Source organism: Canis lupus, chromosome 23 (genome assembly GCF_048164855.1).
Source record: "Canis lupus baileyi chromosome 23, mCanLup2.hap1, whole genome shotgun sequence".
Taxonomy (NCBI): domain Eukaryota; kingdom Metazoa; phylum Chordata; class Mammalia; order Carnivora; family Canidae; genus Canis; species Canis lupus.
Window position 1 is genome coordinate 29,387,016 of NC_132860.1, and position 26,443 is coordinate 29,413,458.

Sequence of the window (26,443 nt, forward strand, 5' to 3'; positions counted from 1 at the left end):
CACTGTGTAAGTCACCACAGCTCAGCATTCTCAGCCTTAGTCTCTTCATCTTTAGAATGGGGTAATAAACTATACCTCTTCCCAAAGTTGTGAGAACTACCTGCAATGTACACAGAGCACAGGTGAAGGGCTTGATAAATCCTCCCAGGTGGCTGGGGAATTGGGTGCTTTGTTTTGTTTTGTTGTTTAGCCTGCCTAAACCAGGAGCTTGGGAATGGCAGGGCCCAGCTCTGGCTTGCCTTTCTCCTAAAACACATTACTTACATCACCTGCTGGCCCTCAGCCAGTACCCAGGCCATGCCTCCAAAGGGTATGGGAGGCCAGGGATGGCACCGAAGGCCGAGTGAGGATAGTTATGAGTTAACACCAGCAGGAGGCCCAAGATCTCGCCCTTCCCTCTGTGCCCCAGAGGTGACTTCTGCCACAACCTGCTGAGTGCCAGGTCCCCACATGACGGAGGGACTACCCCCTCCCGACCCCTGCACTGGATCATTGGGTTATTTGAAGTACCCCTGAGATCCACTGGAGCTCAGATGCCTCCACAGTTCCCCCAGGATAAAGCAGATGCCAAGGGCAAAAAGGACATTTGGAAGTGGGCAGATAAGCTGAGGCTGAGAAGCCATGCAATCATAGAGCAATCAGGGACAAACCTGGGAACCTCTGTGAGCTCGTTTCCCCATGTGTCATGGATTGTGCTGAGCCAGCCAGGTCCCTCTTCAGGAATGAGGGCCGAGAGTGCTGCCTCTGCTGTCAGCCCTTTGGGAGACCAGCTCTGCTGAAGACAAACATCTCCCCCGAGGTCACACCCCCTCCTAGGGTCAGGCTTTATCAAAAACCAATCCAGCCCAGCTCCTCACTCCAAACTGGGACAGCTCAAATCCTCTTTCTAGTTCCAGAGCCCCCATGGGGTCAGCTGAGGCCTTCATGAGACTAGATCACAGCCTGCCTTCTCCTCCTGCCCAGTCCTGCTATTTCCTTTCCCCTTTTACAACAGGGAGTTCTGAAGGCACTCCTAATAAATAGCCTGTGTGCTGGTGTCCACTCTAGGGGCCACTCCTCAAGGAAGCCAACCCATGACAGATGCCATGTGAAATGTGACAAATGCTTGTCCCGATGTGTAGTTGTTTACTGGGTGTTCTCCGTCTAATGTCTTAGTCTTAAGTCTTCCTCATTAGACACCAAGCTCCATGAGGGCAAGAGCCAGGTTTATTCTTGTCTATCACTGTATGTCTATGCCTGGTATGTAGTAGGTAGTTAATAAACCTAGGCGGAGGAATGGAAGGTAGGAAATGGAGAAGTTAGGATGGCCTTGAGAGAGGGAGGAGGTCAGAGAGTACACAGAGGAACCTAACTAGATTCAGGAGGTCAGGTAAGACAGCTCCGGGAAGGTGATGGAGGGAAGAAACTGGCCAGCAGTAGATACTATGAAGTGGGGTGGAGGCGGGGGTAGGGGGTAGAAAGACATCTTCTTCCAGGCAAAGGGTCTGAGGCAGGAGTTTGAGTAGCTGAAAGAAGGCCAGGCATAAAGGGCAAGGGGACACAGTAGAAGGCTGGAAAGTTGGCACTGCTAGACACTGACCCAAAGAGCATGGTGTTCCTCTGTGGGCAATGGGAAGCCTAGAAGAATTTCAACAGGCATGGTCAAGTCTGCATTTTGTAAAGACATCCCACTGCCACATGGAAGATGGGTGAGAGGGACTGGCTGGGCAACTGTCCCAATCACCGGAAAACTTTACTGATGGGGGTTCAATGAGGGTAGTGATGGTGGAACTGGAGAAAACTACAGAAATAGTAGACACTTATTTGGAGGTAGCATCCTCAGAGTTGACTGCTTGTTTGTTGAGGTGTCCCACGTGAGGGAGAGGGAGAAGGGAATCTGGAAAGAGGCTGAGATCTCAGGGGTCATTCACTAGCCTGGGGAAAGCTGGAAGAGAAAGAGGCCGGGTGTGGTAGTGCTCCAGTGCTCCAGTTTGAGGAGTCTGTGAGACCCCCCAGGGCTGAAGTCCAGGCACCTGTGAAATAGAAGAATCTGGATCTGGGAAGAAATGTCCAGGATGGGGACAGAGAAGTGGGGGGCAGCTTGGAGATGGGCTGTGAGTCTTCTAGGGCAAGAGCCCTGTGGGGGTCTGCTCTGCAATAACAGCATAGCCTAGGCCTGGGACAATGACCCTACTGGGTGAACGAGAGAGCCTGAGGCTCTCTCAGGTTGTGACACCCACAACCCAGGCCTGAAAAGTGGCAGGTACCTAGGCTGCTACTATAGACACAACCCTGGCTGTGAGGCTGGGGGTGGGGAGTGGATAGGGGGAGTGAGGTGATAGCCTGGGCCCCTTTTGTACAGATAGGTGCCGAGGCTCAGAGAGAAGCAGAGCCCAGTCTGGCTCCCAGGCTAGACATTGTCCACAAGTGGCCCCTCTATCTTAACTGGCACCTTCAGGGCTACTGGGCCAGTTATCTTCCCAAAACAGATAAAGAAATGGGGCCCAGAAGAAATTACCCACTTGCCCAAATTCACGCCTTCAGGCGGCACTGGTGATTACAATAAACCAGTTTGGAGTTTACAATTCGAGTTCAGACTCCCAGCTAGGCGACTGGGCACTGGGCACTCCAGACCAGTCCAGCCCCTCCCTCTGCAGGTCCCACTTTCCTTGGTGACCAGATGAAGACTGAGAGCCTGACCCCCTGGGATGTGGGGAGACTGGGTGGGGAGCGGCTTGGTAACCTGCAGAGCGTTGCAGACGCTGTCTGACCCTGGGGCAGGCGTATGGAGTCTGCCCCCAGCAAGCCCAGGCTGATGTCAATGGGTCTGCTGGCCAAGCAGGCTTGCTTGGGGCAGAGAGATCAGAGCTGAGATGGAGCATTTCTGGAATGAGGCGATATGCAGCGGCGTGGGGCTAAAGAAACTTGATGGGTCCTTCCCCTGACAACCTCCCTCAGTGGGGCCTAGGGCTAAGTGGACAGGGACAGCAGGGCGGCTCCATGCTGAGCATCTGCGGATGCACTCAGCCCAGCCATCACTCCTGGTTTCTGAGGGACGGGTGGAAGGTCCCATGACCCCAGTGGACAGATGGGATATTTGAAACCAAAGTGGAACAGGCTTTGCCCAGTGTCAACCAGCCAGCTGGTAGCAGAACTGAGGCCCCAGGCTGGCCAATTGGGAATATTTGCCCTGCCTGTTTCTTTATTCATTCATTTGTTCATTCATTCATTCCTTCACTGGTTCAACAACCTTCCTTCCTGGCCTCGTCATGGGAGCTGCGGACAAGCCCTGCCCTCAGGGAACTCCCTGGTCTGATGGGGAAACAACCACATAACTAGTCAATGACAACATGGAGCTTGTGTGACAATTCACAAGGCTGGGGGAGTCCCGGCAGAGGCCCACTCCAGGCTCTGGTGCAAGGAGGCTCCCTGGAACAGGTAGAGTCTGTAGGAGAAGAGGAGTTCCTAGGGGTGCATTCCCAGCTGAGCAGGAGGACAGAAGTAGGAGAGCCATGCAGGAGGCCAGGACGCAGGAGCCCATGGAGGGGATACCCTACTGGTAATTCAGCCTCTACCCAAATCATGGTCCTCTTCCTCTTGCCATGCCTCCCCTTCAATGGTGGGGGACAAAGGGAGAGGAAATGACACCTCAGTTGGTTGTGAGAAACAAGGGTGGCTCTGCCTTCTGAGCAGGGGCGTGAATGCCAATAGGGGCAGATCCTCATCCAGTGCCCTCAGCCACTGAGAACAAAAGTGCACTTACTCACTCATTCCTTCAACAAATATTTAGTGAGCCCCTACTGTGTGTTAGCTGAAATATATGGTTATTCTTGCCAGTTACAATCACTTTAAGAAAAAACCATAATGATCTTTCCCCATATACTAATAGGGACATTCAAGTTCTGGTTCCCCCACTAAGCAGCTTGACAGTTTGGAGGCTCAGCTGGTCATCGGTGATGGTGTCACCCACATCACGTAGAGTAGCTCTGTGAAGGGGAATTTACACCAGGCAACAGCAGGGGCTCAGTAAATGTTTGTCCCTCTCCTCCTGACCAGTGGGTGAGCACCATCAGCGTGCCCCTTCCCTGGAAGGGAGAGGATGTTTCAGGGATGAGGCAGGGCCTGAGGAAGAGCCAGGAGGCCATGAACAGAGGTTCTGGGGGCTTGTTAAAACTTGCCTGATTTCCCTACTTGGGGTGGGATGATGCTTTGCCCCTCATGAACCCTGAGGCAAGCTGGTGGCCTCTGGGGAGCAGTGACCAGAGGCCCCATGATCCAGAACTGGGTGTCTGCAAGAGGTGATCCATCTTGACACTGATGACCCAGGAGAAGAGTTACCTTCCAGAAGTGGCTGGACCCCTTGGCAAAATCAGGGAGACCTGACTAGGACCCTATGGGAGCCCCTGGGAGCAAGCCTCCCAGGGAGAGGATGACCTCATAAACTGGTGTGATGCCAGCGGGCAGGCAGGCGTCAGGCTGAGCTGGGTGTTGCCGCCAGGCAGACACCCCACTCCTAACCAGCAACTCCTCACACTGCCCTGCCCCAAGTACATCCATCCCCAAGCAGATGACTGCAGCTAGAGGGAAGTTCTCTAGCACTACATGAAATGAATTTAAGCCAGTAAGACATTTTGAACACTCCCTCCTAGGGGGTGCGGGTTAAGATAGGGCTGCCCAGGAGTTATACCAAATGATGTCCAAAGGGTTCCCCCAAAGACCCTGAGCCAAGTCTTGGAACAACAGGAGGGAATGAATGTGCTTTAAGTCGCCATCAAATCAGACAGGGAATCAGGAGACCTGGATTCTGTGCCCAGCTTATTATGAGACTGTGCAGACATTGCCTCTTTGAACTTCAGTTTCTCCTTCAGATAATGAAGGGTTCAGGCTTAAGCATCAGGGTCCTTCTATTTCTGACTTCCATGTAACTTCAAGACTGGGCACCCAGACAGATGGGCCCTTTGGGGGACTCCCAGCTAGAATTTCCCTTATTGACACCTAGACCACACCAATGTCATACAGCAAGTTGAAGACCATTATTGACACTGTGACCCAGAAACCTGAGAAACTCTATAGGCCCCTTCTTTTGACTGGCCTCAGCCCCTGGGTTTCTCTGCAGCAAATATTTGCAGCTTGTCCTGCCTCCTTCTGTGGGCAGCCTTACCTCTGGCTTCCTGGCTTCCAGCCTGCTGACCACAGGGCTCCTTGGAAAGTCTTGTTATTTTGGCCCGGCTTGATCCCAGACCATGAGCCTCCTGCTAAGCTGGGCTTTGCCTCTCCCTGGATCACCAAGTCAACCTCCTCCTTGGCTTCCAGCCTCTGGTCTCTGCCTCCTAGATGCCACATGAAACTTCTGGTACTCAGGCCCTAGGTCCCTGCCTGGCTCAGAATAACTGGGGGCTCCCCATGTTCTAAGACTGGGTGGAAGCCTTATTTCTTGAGGGCCCTCTGCCCCAAGTGGTCTCCTGATCACCACCACAGTAGCCTTACTCATATCCTCGGGTACATGTGGCTCCCATTGCCCTGCAGCCCTCTTCAGCAGTGGCCTGAGGCCTTACTCTGCCCACAGCTTGCTGAGCTAGGTTCCACTCACTTACTCAGTGGCCATGTGACCTTTTGCACTTCCATTTCCTCTTCTATAAAATGGAGATGATAATTGCAGTCTTTGACCTGTCCATGCTGTGGTGATTGTGAGGCTGTGTGTGCACACCATGCCTGATCCACAGGAGTGTGCAAATATCTGGTAATGCTCCTCCCAGTGTACCTATTCTTTGTCATTCACCCAAAAAGACTGGGCTCCAACAGGAGGCCAAACCCTGTGCCAGGGTCCCCACCCAGAGCCTCTTAGGGTCACCTAGCAGAGGAGACAGGCACAGGGGCGCCCAGTCACATACTGCAGTCACAGCCACAGGAGCCTAGGAGGAGCACCTGAGCCCCCACATCACAGAGGCCCCACTGAGTGGTAGAGAAGGAACAGGAGTTCGACAGTAAGGCAATGAAGGGAGGATTAGCGTGGGTGAAGGTGTGAGGGGCTGAGAGCAGACTTGCATGGCTGAGGCCTGGGAGAGGGAGAGGGCCTTGCTGCAAAGGCCTGGACTGCTGGACTAATGTACCTCCAGGGTGGTGGGGCAAGGAAGGGCTTCTGCAGGGGAACGTGGGGGTTAGATCTATGTGTGAGAAAATCCTTGGAATGGCGGGGGTGTGTGTGTGGGGATGCTGGATGGGGTGGGGAGAAGCCCAGGCAGCCATAGAAGAAACCCACAGGACAGGAACCTGTGAGAAGCCTGGTATAATGGTCCTGGCAGACCAGATGATTGAGATGACTGAGTGAGATGGGAAAGCGTGGCAGGGATGGCAGGGAGGAGGTGAACTGGTGAGGGCCTTTGGAGGAGGAAAGGAAGGGATGACCTGCTATATCCAGCCCACTGGAACCACCCCTCAGCTATTAACCCCCTCAGACAAGCCCCTCCCTTCTGCCAGAAGAGTCCTGGAGGCTCTCCCAGCACACACATCCTGTGGGTCTCTAAAGCAATCAAGTGGCTTTCCCAGCTTCTGGAGGAGGGAGGGAGGACAAAGCCCAGACCAGCCCAGCCCTTCTCAGAGCTTCATCAGCAGAAGATAGAGTCCAAAAGCACCGGGCCCAGCTGAATACGGGATCTCACCCACCTAGGTGAGGGGCAGGTAGCCTCGCCCCTGAGGCTGGATAAACAGAGCTTCAGCGCCACCTACTGTCCACCTGGGAAGCCGCCACCAGTCCCAGGGGCCTGGCTCTGACCTAAACAGGTCCCAGTGGATTGAAGCACTGCTATCCCGCAGGGCTTAGTGCCTCCTGGGAGCTAGGGAACTCCACCAGAACTGAATGACCAAGGGCACCAGTGGGATCTCAGAGGCCATCCAGCCCATTCCCTGTTATCCAAGGTAGACAAGGGGATCCTCACTTGCTTAAACAGGAAGTCCTCAGCAGGAACCCATGCCTTCCCATTCTTGGCCTTACAATCTTTGTTACCCCACTCTGTTACCTCTAGTCAAAAGCGCCCGGACAAGAAGTTTCAGGGGACACTGTAGAGGACCTTGTTTGTTTTCCAGGGTGATCAACCCAAGTGGGGAAAAAAGAAAGAGAAAAGCTCACTCACTGAGCATATACCATATGCCAGTCATATAGAATCCTAATCCTTCAAGGGAGGGATTATTATCCTCAATATACAGCTGAAAACAAGGCTCAGAGAAATGACTGACTTTCCCGGGTCACAGAGGACAGTCAGCAGGAGAGCTAAGATCCTAATGTGATCTTAACCACCATGCAGTGCTCCCTTGAAGACTGATGCATACAAATTTGTTCTAGAACTAATCAAAACAGAAATAACCAAATACAGCTTTGATATTCTGAGATCCTTAAGAAAGCAGAGAAGGCTTCCTGGAGGTGTTGAGGTAGGACACTGAATGAGGCTCTAAATCCAAATTGGACCGATAGAGAAAGAGGAGGGTTTTCCAGGAGGGACTCATTGTGGAAGGAGGCACCATCCTCCCTGTTGCTCCCTACTCGGGGAAAGGCTGGGTTATCCACCCATCACTCACTTCCTGATCCCCATATCCGGTTTGTCATATCACAGAGTCCTACCCAATCCACTAAGAAATTCTCCAGTCTATCCTTTTTTCTCCATTCCCACTGCAGCTACCTTGGCCCAGCTACCATGACCTCTGCCTACAGACTTCTCACTCATGTCCCTGCAACCCCTCAGTTCCACCTCCCACACCAAGCCAGAGTGGTCTTTCTTAAAAGCAAATAAATAATCTGGCCAAGTCACACGTTCTGCTTAGAACCCTACAGTACCCGCCTAGCATAATTTACAAGACCCTGCTTCCTTGGCTCTTGATGGTCTCTCTAGCCTTGAACTCAGTACTTCTGTGACATAAAAGAGGGTAATTTCCTCCAAACGCCACTCTCTTGGCCTTTGCATACTCTGTTCCTTGGGCCCATTGTATTCTTTCATCTTTTCTGTCCCTTCTGCCCAGCGCATTCTTTCATCTTTCCGAGCTAAGCCTCAATACCTCCGGGAGGCCTTCCCTGACCTCCGGGTGGAGTGGGGGCCCTCCTGCAAATTGTCGCTGCGGGTCGGGTTGGTCCGCGCCCAGGCCGGCCCGCCGAGCGCTCCAGGTCCCCCGTCCGGGATCCGCGCGCAGGCGCCCGGCGGCTGGTGAGGCGGGGCGGCGCGGACTGCGGTGCAGGCTGCTGCCTGCGAGGTTCCACGCGGGGGACGGTGGGCCAGTGCCAGAAGGCGCGCTGGAAAGTCCGTTTCCGCCCCCTCTGGGCCCAGGGAATATTTATGGGCTGCCGGGGGGCGGCGGGGGAGGGAGGCGCGGGCCGCGACTGCCCGGCGGGCGGGATGCGCCGAGCCCTCGGGTTCCCTGCGGTCGCCGGCGGGGGGTCGGCGCGTGCGGAAAGCGGCCCGAGCCCCCATCTCAGGGCCCGTCCGCAGCCCATTAGGAGGAGACCGCAGCCTGGAGGCGGAGAGCCTCCAGCTGTTTGCTTCCTCTCTGGCGGGGTGGGGCGGCGAGGCCGGCCGGGGCTGGGAGGCAGGAGCGGCGCTCACCGAGCTGCCGGGGTGAACACCCCGCCGCGCTCAGGGACTCGGCCCACTTCACAGGAGGAAAACTGAGGCGGTCCTGAGAGAGCCGATTAGCGCGGTGCTGGCTCCTGCGTCGGTGCTCTGATCACTGCGCCCTTTGGCATCACTGTAGGCCGAGGGCAACTCTCAGGTGAGCCTGAGAATCGAGAAACGGTTGTTAAAATGCAGATTTTAGGACCCCATCTTCCAGGGAGTACACAGGCCTAGAGTGGGACCCAGAACAAACAGGCCATACAGCACATATTGGGAAATATTGGTGAAGAGATATTTTGGAATAGGAAGGCTCTTCTCAACCAACGCAAGCAAGCATGGATGGGGTAGGGGAAGCAGGCTGAACTTGGACAAGATGAGATTGAATTCTGGTTTTCTGCTAGGTAACCAGGAGTTGGTGGTTAACCTCTTTGCCTTGTTTTCTCCTGCCTAATGTGGAAATAACATTCAGCCCACGAGGTTCTGTAATATCAAACAGATTTGCGTTAAAGTGCTTTGCAAACTAAACCACCACTATCTTTATTATTTGCTGTCATTTCCAATCCTCTAGGCAAGGAGAGAAGCCAGCCTGAGGTGGCGATGAGCTGAGGGTCCACCTCCTCTGTAAGGCCCACCATGATTCAGTGACATGGGATGAAGCCCTCCTTCCTCTGAACTGCACACCACTCAACATCTTTATTCCCATTTGGTACTCCTTTCCTGTGCCTCGGCTGACTTTGCAGTATATGTGCCTTTTTTTTTTTTTTTGTCCCCATCAGAATATGGGCTCCACCTTTGGGGCTCCTCAAAATTAACAATAATGTCAAAAGGTGTTCGGTGGTAGAGACAGACCTGAGTTCAAATCTCTCCCTGTCACTCATTAGCTGTGGGATCTTGGTCTGTGGAGCCCCCTGCATCTCCATAGGTGTAAAGTGTAAAGGCCTAAATGGAATAATGTATGTAAGGTTCTATAATGTCTATCACTTAGTATACCCAACTTGGGTAAAACCAGATACAAGTTTGGGAGACTGAGGAAGGCATCACAAAAGGTGGCTTTTGGCCTGGGATTTGAGAGCCAAGAAAGGTCTTATCAGGTAAAGAACCAGTGGGGAAGGCTCTCTTCCATACGCCATGGTTACACTGTTGACTTCTATAACTTGGCAGCAGAGAATTTCTGCTCTAAAATGTGTTGTTTCTATTCATTTAAAAATTGAAATAGGATAAGGATAGCAAGTTGAGCACACACTGTGGTCTTTCCTGAAACCAACTAAAACAACAGTAAAGGAATTTATCAAAATATTAGAAACCAGACACAGCCAACAAAGAATAGTAACTGACTGAATCCTAAACAGGCAATAAAGAAAGTTGAAAAGCAGCCCAATTTACACTGTGAAACCCGCAAATGGCTCAGGAGTTGGCTGTACCAGGTACTTCTGGAAATTGGGTGGGTGGGTAGGCTTAAAAACGGGAAGATTGCTTGAAAATCTACTTAAGAAATTAGGGGCACTTGGGTGACTCAGTGGTTGAGTGTCTCTGCCTTTGGCTCAAGTTGTGATCCCAGGGTCCTGAGATCAAGTCCCACATTGGGCTCCCCACAGGGAGCCTGCTTCTCCCTCTGCCTGTATCTCTGCCTCTCTCTGTGTATCTCTCATGAATAAATAAATAAAATCTTTTTAAAAAATCAATTAGACTGGGGTGCCTGGGTGGCTCAGTTGGTTAAGCAGCTACCTTCAGCCCCTCATGAATAAACATCAAGGCGGAAAAAACTTGGAAGATAGCAACTATGCAAAAAATAGAAAACTTGAAAGAGAAAACCATCATTAACGTCCTAAGAGATGAGGTATTGATTGCATCCATGAGCAAGAATGGGACGCTACGAAAATGAACACTTGGAAATTAAAACTGTAATAACAGAAAATGGAAAACTCTAAAGAACTATAAATTTGAGAAAATAGAGCAAAAAAGCTAAGCAGCGGAAAGCAGAAAAGACAAGATAACTAGAGGGCTGGTTTAAGGGAACTCAGCATTGGAATAACAGGAATTCTAGGAAGAAGCATTAAAGAAAATGTCCTAAAACTGAAATGCATGAATGTCAGATTGAAATGACCCACTGAGGATTCAGCACTGTGGATGAACATAAATGATACCATGACATCAAAATTTCAGAACTCTGAGAAGATAGGATCGCAAAAACTTCCAGAGAGAAGAAAAAAAGAGGTTGGCTTCATACAAAGGATTAAGAATTGTACTGGCATTGGATTTCTTAATAGCAAGATGGAAACTAGGAGCCAATGGCAAGACGCTTTCAAAATTCTGAGGGGAATTATTTCCATCCCAGAATCCTATGCCTAACATTTGGAAGATGTAGTTCATCTATTGAGAGCAAATTCAAATAACCCAAATGATTATGAAGGGTGAAGATAGAATAAAGACATATTTAGTCATGTGAAGTCTCTGCATACTTTCTCAGGAAGCTGCTGGAAGATGTACTTCAGCAGAAATGAGCAAGTGAGTAAACCAAGAAAGCAGAGCACATGGTATCTAAGGAAGAAAAGATGCCATAAAGGACAGAGGAGTTCCCAGGCCAATGGTTGTGCAATAGAAAGCGACTAATCCTGATTGGAACAGGACGGAAGACTCTGGAAGAAATTTCTGCAAGAAAAAGAAATTGGTAGACTATCCAACACATTTAAACATATTGAGAGATTACATAACTGTAACTGTTACGCAGGAAAGGAAAAGTAATCAAGGCTATAGTAATCAGAATATTACACGACTCACTTGTCAACAGCATTTATATGGCCTAGTAATGCAAACAGTGAGTATTCTTCCAACCAAACTTGTGATGTAATTATTCTGGACAAGACAAATGGTGAGGGACACAAAATGGACATGTGGGTACAGAGAACGCAAGGAGAAAGAAACCTAAAACTAAAAGATCAAGAAGTAGCAGTGTAAGCAAATAGGATTGAAAGCAGTTGCTTCTGTAGAGCAGAGAATTCGGGTGTGGGTACATGTGTGTTTTAGGCAGGGAGACTGCTGCTTTATATTACAAGCCTTGTAGGCTTTCTAAAGTAAACTATGTGTGTACACACTACATTTTTTTTTTATTTGAGTGACAACAAGCCCCTGAGCCAAGGCCACTAGTGGCAGGAGGGCAGTCATTTTTGGCAGAAGGCTTAGTGACCAATACTGAAATGCTAGAGGGAGAGGAACATTCTGGGGGGCTCTAGGGAGCTGAGTAGGTGGAATGTAGTTCATCTATTGAGAGCAAATTCAAATACCATGCCTTCTGGAAGCCTTCCATGGTTCCTGCCACCTCATGTGACACTTCCTTTCCCCCATCCCTTATTCCACTCTCATTACTGTGATCACTGTCTAGCTTCATCTGTAGATATTTTGTCTGGCCTTAACCTTTCTACCAGGCTGTGAACTCCCCAAGGATGGTGACTGCAGCCAAATGGCACAGAGAAGCTGCTCAATAAATATTTGCTGAATGTGTGAATGATCAGTATGCAGTGAGGGCTGGGTACATGCCTATTGAACAGAATAATACTCAATACTTATTGAATAGAAAGGCTCTTTTTTCCTTACAATTACCCTTTCCTATGTGTTTGGCACAAAGCACATCCTTGATAAATGTGCATTACCTTGGTAGAGTGGATGTGCCCTCCTGGACTCTCAGCTGGCTGTGTGATTTTGAAAAAAGTTCTTATCCTTTCAGAAAGGTACTAGGATTTCCTCGTGTATCATTAAAGAGATATAACAGGTGGAGAACGATCTCCTGGGTCTGGGAAGCATGGCCTGTGAATTGGTTGGGGTAGAAGGGGTGCACTATTGGTGCACAAAAGAGCCCTTAGGGATTCCTAGGTGTCCAAGAAGGTGAGTGGGTGGAAGGGAAGAATAATGGCTAATGAAAAGCGGCTGGAGAGAGGCCCGAGTGGGAGAAATGATTCATCCCCCAGCATCTCTTGCCCAAAGCCACTCCTCTTCACTGTCCCTTGGCCCTGGCTTTCAGCAGCCAGCAGTGCTGAGTTCCACATCTGGAGGGATATTTGGTCAGATTCTCCATATCCCCTGGCATTGGTTGGGCAGAGTTCCAGGCCAGGCCTACTTCCCTCTGATTGGTGTAGATCCAAAGACACCAGCTCCAAGAGCTCAGAAAGAATGGCAGAGTGCTCACACTGCATGGAGACATTAGATCATCTAGCCCAGAAGGTCCCCAAATGCTAGATTTTACAAATAGGTACATTTTAAATAAATAGTGGGGAGAACAATGTACAGTTGTTCACAACTTCTTATTTTGCTTGGGAAAGAACATTAAAAAAAAGAACTATCACTATGTTGTTTCTTGATCTGAGTGATGGTTACTCAGTGAGTGTGTTCAACACATCAAGCTGGACACATGTGAGCATGAATATTCTATGTATTTGATTTTTGTGAAAAGTTTACTCAGAGAACTACCATATACTATCACACCATCATTTCATCTGAAAAAAAAAAGACATTTTAATGCTATAAGTGGCATATAAAATGGGAAAGGCATAATCTTCATAAAGGACAGTGGTTAAGTTTATAATAGCATACTTGATATGATGAAAGTTTTAAAAATGATGTTAAAAAAGATAGTAAAAAATTATGATAGCAAAAGAATGATATGGTAGTGGAAAAAAATTCCAGGGGAGAAAAAATCACAATTTTATTTTACAATATTACTCACACATTGGTTTTGTCAATTTAGAGATTCAGACAGGAAGAGTTCTGTATCTAGCTTTTTCTTAAGCTTTACTGCAGTTGACGAAAACCCTGTTTTACTTGATTATCTTGAAGGAAATGGAAACTACATCCAATGGAGTTCCATTGCATTTAGAATGTTCCGTGAGAGCTGAGAGGCTGACGACCATGGGACGTAGAACCAGCAAGCACCCTGATCACCCAGTGCAGAGCAATCAGACCTTTACCTGAAAGGGATGCCATAGACCAAGGAGACCTGTGTCGGGGCCCCAGGCCAGTCCAATGGTAAACTTCTGGGAACCAACCCTCTATCAGACTTCCTTATGAGAAAACTGAGGCCTAGAGAGACAAGGTGATTTATCCAAAGTCACAGAGCAAGTTAGTAAAGTGTTGGAGCTAGACCCCAGGTCTTTGGCCTGTTAGCCCCATCTCTTTGCCACTCACCCTGGCTCTGGGGCTCCTGGTAGCTGCTCCTTCTGACCCTGAAAACTGCTCTTAGGTCCTGCCATGTTGCTATAAACTCTTCAGGGCTCCAGCTCTGGTATTCAGAGATGGGCTGGGGCTGGGCTGTGGAAGATCAAGTTACCTGCTTGGAGAGGGTCCCTTCAGGAGCCAGCCACTCTCCAGCTTGGCAGAAGGACAACTTGGCGAACTGGGCTTGTGGAAGGTGCCAGAGCTTCTACAATGGAGGGCTTCAGCCATCCAACACCTCTTTTGGGGCTGCTGTCACCAAACCCAAGCTGGCACCCTGGATCTGAGCAGAGGATGGCAGGGGTGAGTGAAGGAGGGGGGGCTTGTTCAGAAGGCTCTGCCCACAGGAGAGAGAAGGGGTGCTTGGTGTCTGCAAGAAAGCTTCTTTCCCACCTCGAGGGCTTTGCTTAGGCCATGCCTCCTCTCTGCTTCTCCAACCTCATACATATGCCCAGTCTCTAACAACTCTGCCAAGACTCTGATTAATGATGCCAGGAAAAGACTGCTTCAAGGGGCCCATGGCCTGGTCATCTAATCTGTCATGTGGTTGGTTGTATGTAAGTATCTTTAAGTTCCTGTAGGCATAGAGAGAGAGCCTCTCAAGTCAACTCTGGTGGGTAGGCTCCCAGATGAGGGTGTGGATTTCTGGTAGCTCAGGTGGCCAATTCTAATCCTGAGCAGAGGGGTGGGGATCCTTAATTTCTCTACCATATGTCAGAGTGCCTCAAATTAGGAAGAAAATCCAGTCAACCACACATTCCCGGCACGTGGAAGGTCTGCATAAATATTTGCTGAATGGATGAAAGAGTATTGAGCTTCAGTTTAAGATTATTTTAAAGAAAAGTTCCACTGCGGGATCCCTGGGTGGCACAGAGGTTTGGCGCCTGCCTTTGGCCCAGGGCGCGATCCTGGAGACCCCAGATCGAGTCCCACATCGGGCTCCCGGTGCATGGAGCCTGCTTCTCCCTCTGCCTGTGTCTCTGCCTTTCTCTCTCTCTCTCTCTGTGACTATCATAAATGAATAAAAATTAAAAAAAAAAGAATATTTCTATTAAAAAAAAAAGAAAAGAAAAGTTCCACTGCTTAAAAATAAAATCAAAGACCTAGTCCAGCTGCCCTCATCTGACAGAAAAGGAAATAGGCCCAGTTAAAGCCCTTTCTTGCTGCAGTATCATAAAAAACACATGGGGCCATGTGTGTCTTGAGCCCAGCCATTTGCACACTGTTCTTTTTTTTTTTTTAAGATTTATTATTATTTTTTTTTATTTTGGAGGAAGGGTAGGGGCAGAGGGAGAGGGAGACAGAGAACCTCAAGCAGACTCCCACCAAGCATGAAGCCCAACTAAAGCAGGGCTTGATTTCACAACAGAGATCATGACCTGAGCCGAAACTGAGAGTTGGATACTGAACTGACTGAGCCACCCAGGCACCCCTGAGCACTGCTCTTCTGATGAGAGCCCACTGAAAGTCAGGGCTGAATACCCCATGAGCAGCACTACTACTCAGCATCCAGGGATACTCCCCATCTTCAGTTGGCACCCTGAGCATCTTGAAAATCACTGTCATTACTTAGGCTAGTTCACTCCAACTCACTTCCTTCTTTTGAATTTCCCCCAACTTCCCCCATCCTCTGCTGCAAGCTATGTGACTTTGAGCAGTTCCTCAGCTTCTCTGAACTTCCATTGTCAAATTTACAGGAAGATTACTGACCTAAAGAATTGCTGTGAAGTTCACAAGGCCCAGCAGAGAAAGTACACGAAAAAGTCAACTTTCATGGGAACCTCACTCTGTACCAGGCGTGTGCAAGACTCAGAGCCATTTCCTGCACAAAGCACTACAGGGTTTAAGTAGAGATTAGATTCACAGGCAGGGCTGATCTGAGTTAGAATTCTAGTGCTGCTGTTGACTTACTATCATCCCTGGGCAAGTCACTTAGCGTTTCTGGGACTTTCTTATCTGTAAAATGGAAATAATGATACCTACCTTGCTGGTTTGTTGGGAGGATTAAATATGAACCCTACAAATGCCCAGTGCTTGGCATATAATAGGTGCTCAGTGCAGGGCAGCTTCCATGTGTCTCTCTCTATGAAGTGTCCACTGGACCATCCTGTGCGCCCCCTCTCCCAGGTCCTCAGGTAGACAGTGGCCTCCAGCACTGAGTAAATCTTCAGTATAAGGCTGTGGAATTTCACTAACAGGGAGCACCAAAAGAAAGAGGAATGAAGAGGCCCCAGGATGGGGAGCTTGGAGTGAGGACGCTGTGCTAGGCTGGCAGCCAGCAGGCCTGGCCCTGAGCCCTGGGCAACCACCTTTCTGAATCAGATCCTTCCCTCAGAACAAGCAAGCAGGCAAGCGGGCTCTGGCGGAAGCCTTGGCCAAGCACAGCAGAACGTTTGTGAGCTCTTGGCTCTCCCCAAGGCTCCCCTCTCTTTCTTGTCATTGCCTACAAGGAGCCTGGGGAGTGGGGCTCCAGGCAGGAAAGCAGCTCCCAGGTGTCCTGGCCCTCATCACCTCCATCAGCCTCTAGACACCTTACCTGCATTCAAGGCCTGAGAGTCTCAGCCCCTCTCTCTCATCATTTCTCCCTCCTGCCTCCTCTTCTTCCCTTATCTGGCTGCCACCCTGTCTTGCACAGGTGGTTCACTGTCCATTTGATTCTTCTGTAGAGGTGTGAACAAGGCCAGGACTATGGATGAGCAGGGAGAGGCCTTCACTCCAGGAGAGGTCAGCATTTTCTTCCCATATTCTGCTGCTCCTAGAACAACACTTTACCACTGCCCCAACCAGTCCTAACCACTGACTTCAGTTTAGTCTTTACTGGCCATGACTGAGCCCTAAGAGTAACTTTTCTCCTCTCTACAAAGAGACAAAACTCCTACCTTGGGTAGGCCCTGCTAGGGCAATTTTCTGTCCACGCAGGAATTCAAAGAGACTCCCTGGACCTTGTCCTTGCTCCCTAACGGCCAGGCATCGTTGTGACAGCTGTCTCATCACCACCCAGAACAGGTTGGGCTCCAGGAACCTGAACTCTGAAACTGCCATCTCTCTGAGGTCTAGCCTTGCATGAATTGTTGCTCAGAACTCTCCTCTTGCCTCCTGGACCCCTGGGTAGTCCCCCCTCATTCCTTGGTCCAACTGGGGGAGGTATCTCTGTGACAGTCCCACTGAGTACTGTCCTACTCTCCCATCATCACCACCATGGCAGAGCCTCTGCCTATCTTATTCACCACTGGATTGCCAATACCTGACTGGGACCTGGAACAAAATAGGAACTCCTCTAACAAGAACTGCCTGCTTAGGCCAGGTCCTCCCACACTTATGCTGTCAGTACTTGAACTCACCTTCACTTTTATGAGAACACTCTGCATGAAAACAAAAAAAATAAAAACAAAAAACAAAAAAACAAAACAAAACAAAACAAAAAACCATAGGGGCACCTGGGTGGCTAGGTTGGTTAAGCATCAGACTCTGGATTTCAGCTCAGGTCATGATCTCGGGATCATAAGACCGAGCCCAGCCTTAGGCTCCGTGCTCAGTGGGGAGTCTGCTTGAAGATTTCTCTCCCTCTCCCTTTGCCCTTTCCCTACTGCTCATGTTCTCTCTCTCTAAAAAATAAATCAGTGCTCACTTTGGCAGCACATAGACTAAAATTGGAACGATACAGAGAAGATTAGCATGGCCCCTGTGCAAGGATGACACGAAAAATAAATAAATCTTTAAAAAAAAAAACATAAACAAAGTCAGACAAATGACAAATGGAGGAAACATTTATACACAAGACAAAATGCTAATTGCTTTAATATTTTTATAAAGCAATAAGAAAAATACCTTTGTTCATATTCTTTATCCAATTAGAAAATTAAAAAAAAGAAAATTTACAAAAAAGAGAAAAATAAACATTTTTATATCTGTGAAAATATGGCTTAATCTCACCCAAAATAGAAGAAAAATAAACTAAGCAGTGATCTATGCCCCTCAGATTGGCTTAGACCGAATAGGATATATTTATGAGAGATCTATTTGCATGTGTTCACAATAATAGGTAAGGATATTCATTACAGCATTGTCTGGAGCTGCAAAGGACCAGACAGTAATGATTTTAGTTTGAGGACCATAAGGTCCAAAAAAAAAAAAAAAAAAAAAAAAAGGAGCTAGTGGGCTGGATTTAGTCAGCAAGCCATATTTACCAACCTAGTTCAGATGAACAAAAGACTAGAAATGATCTTGATGCCATCACTAGAGGAATGCCTAAACACATATCTCATATCCCTAGGATGGAATATGCCTGCAGAAAAGATGTGCTTATCAGTTGCCTCCGTGTGCATTTTTTAAAAAATTTTATTTATTCATGAGAGATGGAGAGAGAGAGAGAGAGAGAGAGAGAGAGAGAGAAAGGCAGGCAGAGACACAGGTAGAGGGAGAAGCAGGCTCCACGCAGGGAGCCTGATGTGGGACTCGATCCCGGGTCTCCAGGACCACGCCCTGGGCCGAAGGCAGGCACTAAACCTCTGAGCCACCCAGGGATCCCCTCCATGTGCATTTTGAAAAAAAAAAAAAAAAAAAACACACACACACATATATCCTGTGAACCCTAAAATTCTCTGGAAACACACAGAAGAGCTATCCTGTGGAAAAAGAAAAATAGGAGTCTAAGGGAGCCGAGGCTGGGAAGAAAACTTTTCACAGCACACTCCATTGCTGTTTGAAATGTATTCCAACCATAGGTACATGTTAACATTAAAAAAAAAAAAAAAAAGCCCTCTAGTCCCCCAAATAAAGATGTTCCCTGAAACAAATAGACTCATGGTGAAGTAAGTTTGCTCCACACAGGGTTAAACAACATTAAAGTATCTTTGTTGCAAGACTGGGGTGGGGGAGTGGTCTTTAATATGCTTCTGTGCCTCCTCCCCTGAATCCCGAGGACGACACTGTATCTTCCATGCTTGTTGCAGGACTATAGAGAACCTCTGTGGGCCAGTATTCTGTGGAAGAGGTGCCACTGCACTCAAGCCCAGATGCCACTGCACTCACTATTCTATTCTCTGACACACACACATACACACACTCTATACTTCAGCCTTTTTTGAAATGCATTTCTTAGGTCACTAATCTCATGAGATGCTCCATGGTCAAACATTCTTGGGAAACACTGCCTAAGTGATGACAAATTATTGCTCACACTTCTTCCACATTTTATTACTTCTCTGTCTTTGCTCACACCATCCATTCCATCTGACTGCTTTTTGTTTTAACCCATTTCTACCTGCCGAAGTTTTAACTCATCCATAAAGGCTTGGGTTGTACGCTTTCTGTACTATGATGGTGGCTTCTTGGATTCTGGCAAAATTCTTTTTTTTTTTTTTTTTTTTAATTTATTGAGAGAGAGAGAGAGACTGAGAGGCAGAGACACAGGCAGAGGGAGAAGCAGGCTCCATGCAGGGAGCCCGACGCGGGACTCAATCCTGGGTCTCCAGAATCAGACCCCGGGCTGCAGGCGGCGCTAAACCGCTGCGCCACGGGGGGGGTGCCTGGATTCTGGCAAAATTCTAAAGATGCTTGACAAGTGTCCCCAGACTCTTATTGAAAGAAGTAATTACTGAGTGCGATAGAGGAAATGACGGAGGGAGGGATAGAGGGTGGAAGATTACATTAACAGGGATGATTGTGCTTGGTTTAATAGTGAGCAATACAGGAGCTTGTTATACATGTGTCCACAATCCTATTTATTGTGGGTGGTGCAGGCAGAACTTGGACTCTGTAGGTCTGACGCTCCCAAAGCAGTTTGCTGGCCCAATCCTGGGTAGTCCCAGGGATGATGGAGCTGTCCCTCTCTCCTAAGCCTCTTCCACAGGCTCCACAGGGTCCTAAGCCGGTCCAAAGCCCCTGAGAAAAATGCCCCCCTCTGGATATGAATCTCCTGGTGTCTTGCCACAGTATGTGCCTTTGCCCTTTAGATTGTCCCCACAGGCACTTCGGAGAAGGTGAGCACTCTCCTGATCAAAGAACTTTGTGGGGGGTCTACAGAAACTGAGCTATCTTCCCTCCCCACCCAGACACTGCAGCCCACTGGACACCCCAACGCTGCCCCTCTCAGAGGCTATATGAGGGTGGACCTACACAGGGATCCAAAATGGGAAGAGGCCAGTTGACTTGTTTATCCCTATAAGCAATTTCCTCTGGAACTTTCAGCAAATTGCCTAACCTCTTTGAAGTTCATTTTCCTTAACTCTACAATGGATATGTCTACCTCACTGGCCACTTAAGAGTATTAGGTTAAATAAAGTAGAAGGAAAAAAAAAAGTAGAAGAAAGTACCTGGCATAGTAGGTACTTAGCAGCAGTTTTTGTCTCCCTTCTTCCCCAGTGTGGATTCTGAACTGCTGGAGAGACTATTTCTTATTTTTCAATTGTGTGGTGCCAGGACGCTGAATGGAGGATAGACTGAGATGGATGAGAAGGCAGCTGTGGCTAGTCTATGCCAAGTATAGGTATGCAAATTTCAAAGCAGCCTCACCCCCAGGAAAGGCTTCCCTGAGCCTTTCCCCTTCAAGAGTTGCTTTTATTATTCTGCCCATAACTAGCTGGTATTCTTATCAATCTCCCTCTGGCCCCACCAGCCTCCCACACATGTGGGCCCTCCCTCTCAGATCAAGGCGCTAAGGATGACTCAGCTCTCTGTTCCCAAGCCCCCCAGGCTTGGCACAGAGTGGGCTCATGCCTGGAATGATGGACTGGTGGGAAAAGTTAGTTTCTGCCTTGCCACTGAAGGTCCCCTAAAGAACAATTTTACTTACTGCCCAGAGGGTGCCAAGTTCTTGGCCAGAGTGAGCAGGCACTGGGAGCCCAGGCAAGGAGAGGGGATGAGGTGACTAGAGGCAGGGATGGACAGAGCTGGAGAAAGGGCAAGCATTTTGTGATGCGCTCTTGGGCATTCATTCTTTAAACTGAATGAGCAAATATTAAGTGCCTAGTGTTTTCCAGGCCCTTTGCACATTCTGGCTTGGGGTACTGCAGAGTGTTAGTCAACAGTAGTATGGACCTGTCTATGCATTCTTGGGCAAGTTACTTAATGTCTCTGAGTCTCAGTGATATATCATCAGTAATGTGGACATTATACTCAATGTTTCACAAGGTTGTTCTGAGAATTACGAGTTTATTTATGTAAATCACTTGACACAATTCTGCTGAATAATCGTTTGCTGATATAATTGTCAAAGATAATAATCTTCACTCAATCCAGTATGGTTAGAGTTTAGGCAGAACTTGGGAGTCCAGGCCAGCAATCCAGTTCCTTCATCTAAGTGCCAAAGAAGACACAGGCAGAACAGGAACAGATCCATGGCTAAGGGTTTGCAGGATTCTCTTTCCATCTAAGCTGTAGTTTTTTCCCTGAGTTTAAAGCCTGCAGCACAGGCATGTATGCTGATTCGCCAAGCACTCCTCTGGGTACAGTGGTATGTAGAGCCTGGGTGCAGTTTGCATGTAACTATGCAATAAAGGCAGTTTCCTGGATGCACAGCTGAGGATGTACTTAGCTGTGGCTGGGCCTGCAACGTGCTGCTCTAAGGGCCTCCTCTCACTGTTGTTCCTTCTGAGTTACAGCCTGGCCCAGGAGAGTTTACTGCTCCCGCCCACAACATTCTCTTACTGGAGTTTGAGGTAATAATAACGACACAAATGTAATGTGTAAAATTTTCCATTGTTTCCAGTATGCTACATAGTCTTGATTTCATTTGATCTCTACAACATTCTTTTTAACAAGTGGAGGAACTGAGGCACAAGGAGTTAGCTTGCTTATCTGAGGTCCTAGTACTGGTCACCAGGTACATTCACAGTCTAGTAAACTCCTTAACATCTGACACTCACTGGCTGCCTCCTAGAAGCTGGTCTCCGCTGGTAATTCTCTACACACATTAAGTCCTAGTAATCCTCATAACCACGTCTTGTGGCAGAAACTGTTACTTTCTCCCCCAGATGACAGAGGTCAAGTGACTGACCCAAGGACACACAGCTGGTAGGTGGTAGACCCAGGGTTCAAATGTACAATTATTCTCATCTCTCTTTTTTAAAGATTTTATTTGCTTATTTGAGAAAGAGAGATAGTGAGACTGGAGCATGAACTCCCTCAGGATTATGACCTGAGCCAAAGTCAGACGCTTAACTGACTGAGCCACCCAGGTGCCCCCACCCAACATTCTTAATCTCTGTATCAGAGTTTCTTTACCTCATGCTATAGACATCTGGGGCCAGAATGTCCTTTGTTCAGGCGGGGCGGGGGGAGGGTTCCTGTGCACTGAGGATATTCAGCAGCATCCCTATTGTCTACACACTAGGTGCCAGAAGCTTGCCGCCACCCCATTATGACAACCAAAACACCTTCAAATGTTGCCCAATGTCACTTGAGGGTTAAAATCGCACCCAGTTGAGAACTGTTGCTTTGTGTTATACTATCCTAAAATGACAATATATGGGTTTTTTATTAAAAACTATGGCAACCCCTAATTTTAGACCAAATATATTCTACAGATCTTTTTCCAAAATGAGTCAACATTCAGATTCAAATAACCTTAACTGCTCGCCTCCTATGCCCAGGCAATTTACAGGCCATTTAAAAAATGAATTGATGCTTAAGGAAATAGAGTGACTTGCCCAGAATGATAGTGGTTATGTGGTAAAACAGGAACATGAATATCGGTCTCAAGGTCTATATAACGAACTTTTTTGGGTCGTATTTATTTTGAAGTGACATATTCAGTATTTTCTCACTTCTAAGATACACATTTTCCCCACAACTAATGGTTTTGAAACCGAGATGCACCTTAAAACCAATGTGTGTTTATAGTGGAGTTTTTTTTTTATTATTATTCTCCTAAAAGCTGCTACTTAATTAAAAGTGTGTCTCATAACTAATAGCCTCTTAGAATTGAGCATTGAGGGCTGGAGCTATGAATGTGGGAGACACTAATGGAGTCAGAATGGGAAGGGAGAGAAGAGCAGTGGCCTCCCTGTCTGGGAGGACACCTGGTCTGCTGCCCTGGCTGTCCACCCAAACTCTGCATCCCTCCCTGCTGACCCCTGTCCAGCCTTCAGGACCTACCTCACACCACACTCCTCCAAGAAGTCTTTTCAGGTCCTTTGGTATGAAGCTCATTCTTTCCTAATTTCATCTAGAAGCGTGTTTTCTATCAGAGCATTTCAGTGACATGATAGCATAAATAGCAGACTATTTTCTCCTTAATCATGAAGATATTAGCAGGGCACCTGGGTGGCTCAATCAGTGAAGCATCTGCCTTTGGTTCAGGTCATGATTCCAGAGTCCTGGGATGGAGCCCCAGGTCAGGCTCCCTGTTCAGCTGGGAGTCTGCTTCTCCCCTTCCATCGGCCCCTTACTCCTGCTAATGCGCTCTCTCTTGCTCACTCTCTCAAATAAATAAAAAAAATCTTTTAGAAAATCATGGAGATAGTAGAATCCTTGCTTTACAGATGAAAAGACTGAGGCCCAGATGGGGGCAACAACTTGCCTAACCTCTCTCTTAAGGGCAAAGAAGAGAAATTAATCTCCAGGTTCTTATCATCATGAGTACTTCCTGCTTGTTCTGGGGTAGTTTCCCATAACCAGCAGTCAGGTTAGCCAAGCCTTCCCTCAGACAAAGTGGCATTCCAAGCCATGTTGAGGTTTGCCCGTGACTGCACAATGAACAGAGTCAGGAAGATGAAATGGTTTACCCAATGCCATACAGCTCCCAAGCAGCAGCACTGACTGGTTGTCCTCACACCAAACCTCTGCTTCTTATAGCTGGTTTGTCCAACCCTGCCCTTTCTCTTCCTCTGATGCTTTCAGGTCCCAGCCCAGCCTGCCTCTACTCTCATCAGCAGAAAAGAGATGGCAATCTCATCCAGACCTCCCCAAGGAAATGAGCACCCATCTCCCTGCTCTCATTGATGTCACAGGGGTTGTGGTCTGGACCCTCTGGCGTAGCCCATCATTGCTCTAGCTCTTCTAGAGCTGGACTCAAATCCCTCATTTAGCAGAGTGATGTGCATGGGACCCCTTGCCCAAACACCAGACTGAGTAAGAGAGTCACAGAACTAGAGGAGTCATGAAGTTGAGTCTCAGTGGTTTTTGGGACTTTTGGCAAGTCAATTAGGGATGATACCACCATTTTCACAGGTTTTAAGGAAAACTGAGATGACACAACATCTGTGAAGACCCTTGGTACATTCTCGAGTGCTGTGGTGGAGTTGAGACTAGCTGCATAGTGTTTTGTAGAGACACAGGTTCTGGCTTGGGATGGACATGGACCATGTGACTGCAGACAAATGACTTCCTTGAAATTCAGTTCTCTCGTGGGGATAATGTATCAACTTCATCAAAATGTGAGTCTTAAATGAGATTATATACATAAAGTGCCTCATAACAGTGCTTGGCATAAGGAGGCATTCATTAAGTATTAAATTCCTTTCTAAGTATCATATGAAGCATAGCAGAAACCATTACCTTAATTCTATTATTTAAGCAAACTGATAAATCTCATACTATGGGTAAAGACTTAAATCTTGAATGAGCACTGAGATCGCTTATGATTTTAAAGCACAAGCAGCCTCCTTCGTGCTTAATCATCTAGCACCCACAGAGTCTGCAAAACTGGAAAAGGAACTGCAGCCTGGAGGAAAATGCCACTATATAATGGAGGTAATTTAAAAATGCACATTTTGGGATGCCTGAGTGGTTCAGTGGTTGAGCCTCTGCCTTCAGCTCAGGGCGTGATCCTGGGGTCCTGGGATCAAGTCCCACATTGGGCTCCTTGCAGGGAGCCTGCTTCTCCCTCTGCCTGTGTCTCTGCCTCTGTGTGTTCCTCATGAATAAATAAATAAAACCTTCAAAAAATAAAAATAAAAGTACACATCTTTTCACCATACTGTTCCAGGTCTGCTCCTTCCCCTTCTCTATAAAAAGGCTGGAGCCGAGACACAAGCAGGTTCTGAAGGGGGTAGTGAAAATTATATGGGTTGTGGTTTGAGAAGGGAAGGAAGAGAAGAAAAAACAAAGCAGAGATTACTTGACTTGGAAAGGAAGGGGTAAGACGGGTGATAAATAAGAGGGTATATATGGCAGGGGAGAGTGGGGAGTCACATGCCAAGGTTATTATTGTGGCAGGGCCTGGTGGGGACCAAACGGATCATGTCTCAAGACTTGGGACACTTTGGGAGACTACACAAATCACAGATGTTATTAATTATGATTAACAGTGACCAATGTGGAGTTTGCTTTTTAGTTCAACTATGTTCTCTCATTTTCTAAACATGCCCAGAAACTGCAGGCTGGACTCTGCCACATACATCTATACACCTATGAAAGACTCTGCTCCTATGGCAGTTTACAAAGGCAAGAGGTCTAGGCTTAGTATCTCTTGGGAGTATGCCCGGACCAGGGGGTGATGGCTAATTCCTGAGCAGGAATTTCAATGGTTTTCAGAGATTGGACAGCTCCACATACCTTTCCATCTTCATCTCCAGTTGCTTTTCCCTCCTCTTAATCCTCTAGCCACTCCAAATTTCCCATTGGTCCTAGAACACATCATTTGCCCATTCCCTCAACAAAAACGAAGCACTTATTACATGCCAGGCACTGTTTCAGGCAGTGGGAGACAATTGCAGTGAGCACAAGGTCTCAGCCCTTAGAGAACTTACATACAAGTAATGCAAAGACCAATCATTTCTAGTAAAGGTAGGCTACTTTTTTTTTTTTTAAGATTTTATTTATTTATTCATGAGAGACACAGAGAGAGGCAGAGACACATGCAGAGGAAGAAGCAGGCTCCCTGCAGGGATCCCAGAACTCTGGGATCATGCCCTGAGCCAAAAGGCAGATGCTCAATCACTGAGCCACTCAGGTGTCCCAGTAGGCTACTTTTTTTTTTTTTTTTAAGATTTTATTTATTCATGAGAGACACACAGAGAGAGACAGAGACATAGGCAGAGGGAGAAGCAGGCTCCACGCAGGGAGCCCAAAGTGGGACTCGATTCTGGGTCTCCAGGATCAGGCCCTGGGCTGAAGGCGGTGCTAAACCACTGAAACACCCGGGCTGCCCTAATCATTAGTATTTTGATGTGCTTTCCTCCAAGTCTTTTCATATACATTCTTAAAAAGGTAGGTATTTCCACTCTGAGGAGCAAACTGGTCTACCAGAATCAGTTGGTCAGTGTTTGAATCCTACTCCACCACTGAATGGCCCTGGACAAGTCACTTTTGCATCCATAAAATGAGGATACCAAGAGCTACTGCACCAGGTTATGGTGAACCTAATAACTGATGCATACGAAGTACTTAACAGGACATAGTACATAGTAGGTGCTTGACATACAGCAGCTGCTATTACTACAAGGAAGTTTAAATCCCACAAGATGCAGTTATAAGGAAAGCTTTCAACTTTTCATTTTTTAGGAAAAAGACTTTGCAAATCCATTATCTAACCACATGTCCTCTTCTAAAAAATCATACCAAGAATAGGAATTGCCAAATAAGATGTAAGCAATACCAAACACTTTCAAGACCAAATTTTATGGTAACACAAACCAGAAATGTGCCAAGAACTAACCCCAGACCCTAGCCTGCTTAATAAATCTCTCGCCTATAAAGCTGACATACTTGTAGGATTACCGTTT

At 47.7% G+C, this 26,443-nt stretch overlaps 1 non-coding gene across 1 annotated transcript; it reads left to right on the plus strand.

Annotated features, from left to right (window-relative positions):
* The first annotated feature begins 17,398 nt into the window (after positions 1-17,398).
* On the plus strand, positions 17,399-17,505 carry LOC140615667 (U6 spliceosomal RNA). Its single transcript, XR_012016150.1, has one exon. It is a non-coding gene; the product is annotated as a U6 spliceosomal RNA (small nuclear RNA).
* The last annotated feature ends 8,938 nt before the right edge of the window (positions 17,506-26,443 follow it).